This window comes from Capsicum annuum, chromosome 1, assembly GCF_002878395.1.
Source record: "Capsicum annuum cultivar UCD-10X-F1 chromosome 1, UCD10Xv1.1, whole genome shotgun sequence".
Lineage (NCBI taxonomy): Eukaryota > Viridiplantae > Streptophyta > Magnoliopsida > Solanales > Solanaceae > Capsicum > Capsicum annuum.
Genome location: NC_061111.1, coordinates 239779062 through 239789298, shown reverse-complemented (window position 1 = coordinate 239789298; position 10237 = coordinate 239779062).

The following is a 10237-nucleotide window of genomic DNA, read 5'->3' as shown; positions in this document are numbered from 1 at the left end:
AATATGAATCTAGTATTATTAGGAAGATATCAATATATGAGTTGAGTTATCTGTTGGGTTTATGACAGGAGCTGCATTTTGCTATTTGAAACAGATTATTCATTTGTTGCAACAGAAAAATTATCTATTGCCATAGATATATATTCTTTTGCAACAGATATATATTCTGGTACAACATATTAATTATCTGTTGAAATAAATTGGTAATCTGGTACAACAGAGTATTTATCTGTTAAAATAGATTACTAATCTAGTACAACAGATTATTAATCTGTTGCAACAGAAACCCATCTATTTGATTCATATTACAGGCAACATGAGTCTACTATTGCAATAGAACATTTATCTGGTGCCACAGATGATGGATCTTTTTAAACAGATTGCACTTATGTTGCATCCATGTTCGCGTGCTAGCTATTGTTGAAAACACAGCACACTAGCAGTTATCCATATGACAAATTCAACTAAAAAACATAATTTGACTTACCAAAGTCTCCTTTCAAGTAAATGCCAAAGTTGAAAGTGATGTACGAAATAAAATTTGACATAAAAAATTGGTTAAAAAGCAGCAATTGCGGTAACAACAACAACAACAATGGTCAACAATAATAATATAACGATGGTAATGAAGTATAATATGATGATAATGAATCAGAAGATAATGAATGAAGTAGCAGCAATAATAAATAACAAATATCGCAAAAAGAAAGAAAATAACAACGGATGAGGAGAGAGAAAATGTGCCTTTTTTTCCTTCGTTTCCTGTTATATTAGCTAACATTTGGATCAAAGTATAAATTTAAAAACTTGTGGGTTATTTTAAAATTTTTCAAACTTTCTTAATCCATAATTAGGTAATTGTCATCTCCACTTAATTATTAAGACTTGTGTCACCTACACCTCATTTTAAAACTTTTTTATCACCTGTAGCCCAAAGCCCCAAGTAAGTATATTCGTCCTAAATAAAATGATCAATTGACTAATTTGATGTGAAATGATTCATATTAAATCATTATTAGTAATAAATAAATTGGTTTAACTAAAATTATCTTTCAATTAATAATCAATTACAATTTTAATTAATTTCATACTAATTACATGGTCAACTAAGTATATTCATCCTGGATAGAGTGATCAATTGACTAATTTAATGTGAAATGATTCATATTAAATCATTATTAGTAATAAATAAATTTATTTAACTAAAATTATCTTTTAATTAATAAGTTCAATTACAATTTTAATTAATTTCATAGTAATTACATGATCAACTTAGTGTATTAATCTTGAATAGAGTGATCAATTGACTATTTGATGTAAAATGATTCATACTAAATCATTATTAGTAATAAATAAATCGATTTAACTAAATTTCACTTTCAATTAATAAGTTCAATTAAAATTTTAATTAATTTCATAGTAATTACATGACCAATTAAGTGTATTCATCCTGAATAAAGTGATCATTTGACTAATTTGATGTGAAATAATCCATATTAAACCATTATTAATAACAAATAAATTGAATTAACTATAGTAAATAAATTGATTTAACTAAGTGCATAACCTATTGCAACATCATGTTTGATGATTTCCAACAGATGAGACATCTGTTTCTACAGATAATGTATCTGTTGTAATATATATCTTTATCTGTTTGATTATTTTCAATAGATGAGTCATCTGTTGCAACATGTTAGTTATCTTTTGCAACAGGTGTGTATGCTTGTTTGATAATTTCCAATAGACGTATCATCTGTTGCAACAGATATCTATATCTATTTGATAATTCTCAACAGATGAGTCATCTATTCCAACAGGTTAGTCATATATTGCTATTGATGTCATATCTGTTTGATAATTTTCAATAGATGTGTTATTTATTGCAACAGATTTGTCATCTGTTGCAATAAAGATCTATATTTGTTTGATAATTTCCCATAGTTGAGTCATCTATTGCAATAAGTTAGTCTTTTGTTGTAATAAATATCTATATCTGTTTGATAATTTCCAATAGATGTATCATCTGTTGCAATAGGCTAGTCATCTATTGTAACAAATGTCTATATCTGTTTGATAATTTTTAACAGATGTATCATCTATTACAATAGGTTAGTCATCTGTTGCAACAGATGTCTATATCTATTTGATAATTTCCAACAGATGAGTCAGCTGTTGCAACATGTTAGTCATCTGTTGCAACAGATGTCTATATCTATTTGATAATTTTCAAAAGATATGTTATCAGTTACAACAGGTTAGTCATCTGTTGCAACAGATGCATATATCTGTTTGATAATTTCCAATAGATGGCTCATTTATTACAACAAGTTAGTCATCTATTGCAATATATAACTATATTTATTTGATTATTTTCAACACATGAGTCATCTATTGCAAAAAATATATCTGTTGCAATATTTGAATTTAGTAATCCATTTTAAACAATAATATAACAATTTTCAAATCTAAGGATAAAATAAAACTCATGACAAAATATCTGGTCATCAATTAAAATAAAATTCATAAAAAAAAAATTCCAAGCCATCACAAATTACATTAAATAATTTAACAAAAACATGAAATATAAAATTGTTATGGATAATTTGTTTCAACAGATGACCTATCTTTTGCAACAGACAAAGAATATTTACAAGTTTTAAAGCCAACTTTCTAAGGTTACTATGACAGACTCAAGCGAGAGCAGTTGTGCTTCATCTGGTGGTATGAAATTCGGCTTTGGTCACAATGAATCTTCATTGTCACTTATGTACCCTTTTCGATCCTTCACAATTTCATAATTCCACTAAAGTGTAATAAAAAATGCTTCTCACAGGGCTATATAATCAATAATTTTACATAGCAATAGCAATAATATAAGATGGCCCCACATGAAATATTTGAATAAAAGTTGCTCACGAGACATAAGGAACATACAATTATGGCCCCACACGACCTATAATACAATACAATGTAAAGAAAACTTACTTGTTCCTCTATCATATGATCAAGCTAATCTCTCCCTGGGACTACAACATAGTGTGCCTTTGAAATGCGTCGAACCCCCCGTGTCTATTTCCTAGCTTATGGTAGCACTGAGTTGTCCTCAGCGATCGGCCAATCAACTCTGGCCTGAAGGGTCGAATCCTTTTCCAATTCCATACCTAATAGTTACATCAATTTTTTTTAAGTAAAAATATAACTAAACAACTTAAATTTATATAATGATAAAGGTTACCTAAAGGATAGGAACAAATCCTCCTAGCTGATTCGCGCACATGGATACCCGACACAAATACCTATAACTGAATTCTAGATGCCACGACCCAATTTATGATTCATGATGGCACCTATTAATTTCCACTAGTAGGTAAGCCAATACCTTTACTCGGAGCTAACACAATAGGTTAATCCAATAAGAAAGGCCCAACATAGGCAAAATTTGAGTAACATCAACAACTAACATAAGGATTTTAGGCAAACTAAACAGTCATACAAGATAGCAATCCTAAAACCTGGTAGAACTAGTACAAGGGCTACTAATAGTATTAATACAACTCTAAGTCTAGAATAGTTAATACATCTTTCTTGAATACTAAAGACAGAACATAAGAGATGGAAGGAAATCGGGTGACTCAAAATCCAAGAGCTCACCCTATCTTTGAGATTCAATCACTGCATGAACCATGTTCAATGAAGACATCTAATACTCGAATTTGCATTAAAAAGATATTGAAGTGTAGTATGAGTACCAAAACAACAGGTACAATTAGGCATCGTCGGCCGACTGGGCTAAATCATGATGTAAGAATGATAAAGTGCATGATAATCATAACTAAGTCAAGGTATAGAATCGAACTGGAATCGTCCCCATCATCACTGTATATAACAAGTAAGCAATAAACACAAGGCATCAACACATGCCAATATCGCTGAACATAACAAGCGTAGAATATCGAAAATAACAATATAATATAAGGTATCAATGCATGCCAATTCGTCTACCATAAGAAATAAATGGTTCAAAATCATAAAGCAATACAAGTGTAATAACGGGCAAACACAAGTAAAAAGTTGGCGCCCATACACCAACTAGTGAATAAAGTAAAGAACCCACCATGGAGTCCCATACCACCGGAGAGTACACCCAAGAGAGCGTAAAGTAAAGAATCGAATCGCTAATTTATATATATATATATATATATACAAAAAAAAAAACACACAACCAACTTTCTCGTTATCTATCGTTTTCCACAGTTTCCATCAAACGACCATTTGTCAATATTCATAATCATCACCAATAATCACAATTGAATAAAATATACCAATATACTCGTAACCGTAACCATACTACCATATAGGCATCTATCTCATCATTACACCCTATTCACTCATTATTAGCTAGCCATGCTTATTACTAAACCTATTACTTACTAGTCATCATATAACCTCTAATTATTATCCATCCACTATTTATCACTTAGTCACTATTTATGGATCAACGACTAACAATTATTTATCCACTAGCTAAACGTAGCATTTAGTCAAGATTCACCACTAGATCGTATTCTCTAATTAACCAATATTCATTTCTATCCAACATAATTCCACTAGTAACCATTTAAGAAAGGACCACTAATCATCATGAGTACACTTATTCATCTCTCAACTAACATCTCTTATTAACTAGCATCATTAATCAACAAATCCTCATTAAACAATTAATCGATATCATAAATTTAGTCATTAGTAGCAACTAATTATCACCATCACTAAAATCCATTATCATTACCCACCATGATAAAATAATCATCCCTATTAATATCTATCAATGCCACTATTTCTCTTTACCGCTAAGGTTCACAAAACCATTAGTCACTATTAGCCACTTAAGTAATATCCACCACTAAGTAACTTTCTTCCTTAAATCAACAACTATACCACTTTATATCTCAACCCATGAGAGGAATATAAACGGCATCTCTAATATCAATATTATAGCCAATTGTACTAGAACATACATAAATATATAGTTTCCATACATAGAACCAGCTAGATTCAACCAGTAGGTGCACATATAGGCACATCAATAATCATATCCTCCAGCCTTTTCGGACATCATCTTGTCATCATAATATCCTCCAGACTCAAATTGGATATCAATATATCATCGTAATATCCTCTAGCCTTGCCGAGCATCAATATATCATCAAAATATCCTTCGACCTTACCGGGCATCAATATATCATCATAATATCCTTCGGCCTTGCCGGACATCAATATATCATCATAATATCCCCCGGCCTTGTCAGGTATTAAGATATTATTATAATATACTCCGAACTCAAATTGGGTATCAACATCACCAACATATTTTTCAAACTCAAATTAGGTATCAATATCATAAACATATCTTTCGAACTCAAACCGGGTATCAATGTCATCAACATATCCTCCAAATTCGAACCAAGTATTAATATAATCAACATATTCTCTGAACTCGAATAGGATATCAATATCATCAATATATCCTCCGAACTCGAACCGGGTATCAATATCATCAACATATCCTCCAGACTTGTCGGGTATCATTATATCATCACAATATCATCATAATCGACAATCAATATCAATAATAAAGAACAAGCATGATAAGGGATAAAGTAATTGACAAGCTCCACAAGGGCTAAAGTAAAGTGCAAGCCCTACGAGGGCTAAAGTAAATGACAAGCCCCACAAGGGCTAAAGTAAAGTACAAGTCCCACAAAGGCTAAAGTAAATGACAAGTCCCATGAGGGCTAAAGTTAAAAGGGAAGTAAAGAGAAGCGTACCTTCGTATCTCATCATTTGTCATCTAAGATAATTTATCCATAAATATGTGAATATATATAGCATGACTATTACATAGCATTAACGGGTTCAGCATGGTTAGTAGAATAGCTTCTCATGTAGTCAATAAGTATAACTTTTAAAACTCTTAGTACCATGACTAATAATATTAGCAACAAGAAGGCTTTCTAACATGATCACTAGTTGGGTTACTAGACAAAGCATAACATGAGTCCAACAAAATCTGTAGAGTATCTTTACGCATAGTCAATAAGCATGCCTTATAGCACCATTAACATCATCATTTCCAATATAGACAATAAGAAATATTTTCAATACAATTTATTAGCATAATTATTTAGTATGATCATAACTTGGGCAATAGTAAAGTTAACGGTTCGAACACTAGCCTAAATGATAGCTTAATAAAGAGTATAGTCCCTTGACTCATCATTACAAAATACATAATTTAGTCATTTAGTCCTTGGGCATAACCATAAGCAATATCATGAACACTGACCCATTAGTAGTATATTCATTGGCCTAAATATATTTCATCATTAGTATGAACAATGGATAAAGCATTACATGATCCATAATTTATTTATAGCATGGTAAAAAATATCATTTATGACTTAGGCCATATTATAGACAAGGGCTCATTTAATAGCACGTTCATTAGCCCAACCAATAGATAATTGTAATAACATAATTAATAGCATGACATAAGCTTTAGACAACAAGGCATATAAAGGCATAAGTACTTGAGTATAATTCTCAATGCCATTCCACATAACCAACAAGTACCAAGATTTATCAATATTTCCTTAAAGGTCACTCCTTAGTCAATTACTAGGTGTAAGGGTTCAAGGAAACTAATCACAAGTATTGTCTTAAGGTGGGTCAACAAGCCCACATCTAAATTCCCAAAATGCATTCTAAGTCAATTTCTACCTTCGACTAGGCTAAGGTATCTAAATCAACTATTAGGTACATAGCAAGACACCATAAGACTGAAGGTAGATATTCTATTCAAGCACCTTTACTATGTCCACTGGAACCAAGGCAACCTTCCCTAGTATAAGAAACTAAGGCCAATTTACTCTAAATATGAGAAACTAGATCATTCTGTCTAAGTTTTAGTATTCTAAGGACTTCTCATGCTAAACATGAGTAATGAAGTCTATTCCACCTAATATAATGGGAAACAAGTCAAGCTTTCCAACTTCTAAAATTCATATAGCTTAATTTATCCATCTAACCCAAGTTTGAATTTCATCAATTCAATACTTAAAACCCATCCCAATCTAACATGAATCACAATTATATCAAAAAATATAGCTCAATCTAACAAGGAGTAAGCCTAACCTACCTCAAAACCAAAGAAAACTCACGAACTGCTAAACCTTTGCTTTTTCTTTTCGAGAAGCTTCTTCAAGGAGACAAGATATCAAAAACACAATCTATACATTATTAAGATAATTTCGATACCCATATTGCACCATTGTGCTTCAGGTTCAAAAATGACACCAAAAATTCCAAGTGGGTCCTACATATAGAAAACACATTTTTAAGACTAACCCAATGTTTATACACACTTTTAGGGCTCAAAGGGGAGTTAAAATGGCCAATTTTGCGACCAAGGAAGCTATTTATAGTACCTTGGTCGTGGTTAAATGGGGTCCCTGAGGTTAAAACTTATTTTTGACCTTTCAGACTTATTCAGACTCCATTTTTTCCAAACGAACTATGTAACCCCACTAAATTTGATGTCCTAGACGCATTGGTCAAGTTTGATTTTTCATTGGATGTTGTTTAGGCTACTTGTGGATCCCACACCCATATCTTTTGATTTTTGACTTTTTGACCAACGGATCAAAATGAGCTCGGGTGTAGTGAGACCCAAATCAAGTGTCTACCTAGCCTAAAATTAATATTATAGAGCTGTTGAAACAATTGTAATTTGCATCTATGTTCGTTTAATTGAGGTTTTTGCTCGGTGGCCATTCGAAACCAACAAAGAATTCTAAATAGGGAATTGGTCCTAAAACCAAAAAGATTGCCTGGTAACTAAACTATCAGTTCCAACAATTCATAAATAACTTGGGAAAGCTATGTAAAATCTCTAATGGCAAAAATAAGAATACAATATGAAAAATGACCTAAAGGGTCATTACAAAAGACTAATTGGGATGGATAATAAAAATATTAGAGTTGAACATTCCCTCTTGAACTTGGAAAATCATGAGTCGAAACATCTGTCTTCTGCTTTATTTTGCAAAGAGTAGGTAAAAATGGTACACACTTAGAAAATACACATAATTGCATACCAACAAAACATCCTCAAAACATTTAGTCCTAGTGCTAAATCTACACAATAAATGCAAATTTAACTAGTCTACTACTCCTTAACCAGGAGCAGTAGACTAGTTAAGGAGTATTGAAGGGGAGCCTTAGAGTAACTGGTAAAGTTGCTGCCATGTGACCAGGAGGTCATGGGTTCAAGACTTGAAAATAACCTATAGAAGAAATGCAAGGTAAGGCTGCGTACGATACACCCTTATGGTGGGGCCCTTCCCCGGACACCGCAAAGAGTGGTAGCTTTAGTGCACCGGGCTACCCTTTTTACTACTCCTTAACCAGACCAAAAATTGATTTCCTTTTTCATAAAATGAAGCATAAGACAACACAACAATAGGTTGGTACTGAATAATAGTATCATAAGCTTGACACAAAGTTTGTCCACATAAATATAGTATGACACAGTGTGCTCAACATTAGTTAGACATTTTGAACAAACAATCCTAACAAATGATTTAAACCATTATTTTTTTTCTAAAAAATTCAGAAATTACCTCAACTTGAATAGTAATAATTTCTCGATTTTCAAGCACCAAACTACAATCACATAGGATCAATGGTTAGGAATTGACTAAAATTTGTGTCGGGGAGACCAGATAGGGAGAATCAAAGTGGGAGATTTGTAGGATTTTTCTATTTTTTTAAGGAGAATAGAGTAAAGGTCAAGTGGAGAAGAGGACTGTGAAAAGGAATTTATATTAAATAGATAACTCACATATTATGTTAGCTTTATAAAAATAAAAATAGATAACTCACATATGATGCGAGCTTTATAAAATAAAAATAGATACCTCATATATTATGCGTGCTTTATGAAATAAAAATATAAAACTCACATATTATATGACCTTTATAAAATTAAAAAGGATAACTCACATTTTTGGTGAGATTTATACTTTTTCTAAAAGTTGACACCAATGCCAAACTTCCGTTAAAAGAAAAGGATAAAACTCACAAAATATGTGAGTTTAGACCATTTTGATATCATTTTAAATATATGACATACTTTGGTATTTTAAATAAATGGAGGACCCATTTTGATCGTGAGTTCTATCAAATGGATATTAAGAGTGTATTTTTGAGTAGATACTTGAAGGAGGAAGTCTATGTGAAGAAACCACCTGAATTTGAAAGCATAGAGTTTTCTGACCATGCCTACAAGCTAGAAAAAGCTTTGTATATATCAAAACAAGCCCCAAAGGTTTGAAATGAAAGATTGTCAGATTCTTGTTGGAACGTGGGTATACTAGAGGTAAAACTGACAATACTCTCTTTTGGAAAACTAATGGAAAAAACTTGTTGATAGTGCAGGTATATGTAGATTATATCATTATTGGTTTTACTGATGAAAACATGACTCAAGAATTTTTTAAGTCTAATAAATAGTAAATTTGATATGAGCATGATAGGAGAACTAAACTTCTTCCTAGGGCTGCAATCAAGCATACTCCAACTAGAAACTTGATTCATCAGCAAAAGTATATGAAGGAACTACTCAAAAGATTCACTATGAAATAGGCAAAGGAAACAAACATTCCCATTGCCACTGCCACAAAGTTTGACCTTTATGAAACAAGTCCATCTGTGGAACAAAAGTTGTATAGATAATGATTGGGTCTCTCTTGAACCTCATTGCAAGTAGATCTGACATTGTGTTTAGTGTAGGACTTTATGTTTGGTGTCAGGAAAATCCCAAGAAATCTCATCTTAAATTTGTCAAGAGGATCCTAGGTATCTAAATAAACCACTGACTTATGTCTATGGTATATGGGTTATGCAGATGCTGAATATGTTGGCTATCTAGTTGAAAAAAAACCCTCTTTGTTGAATTCAATTTTGTTCTAAATTGGATTCCTCATCCTCTTTTTCCTAAATAAAAAAATCATCTAAAAACCGTATTCTCAAATCTCTTTAGATAGTGATTCAAGAAAGTGTCAATCCTACACCAGCGATTCCACCTGATATTTCAGTCAAGATGGTTGATTTGTGGCGAAAAACATTAAAAACTCATTCTCTACCTTTTACAAAATCCTCCATTTATCTGTAT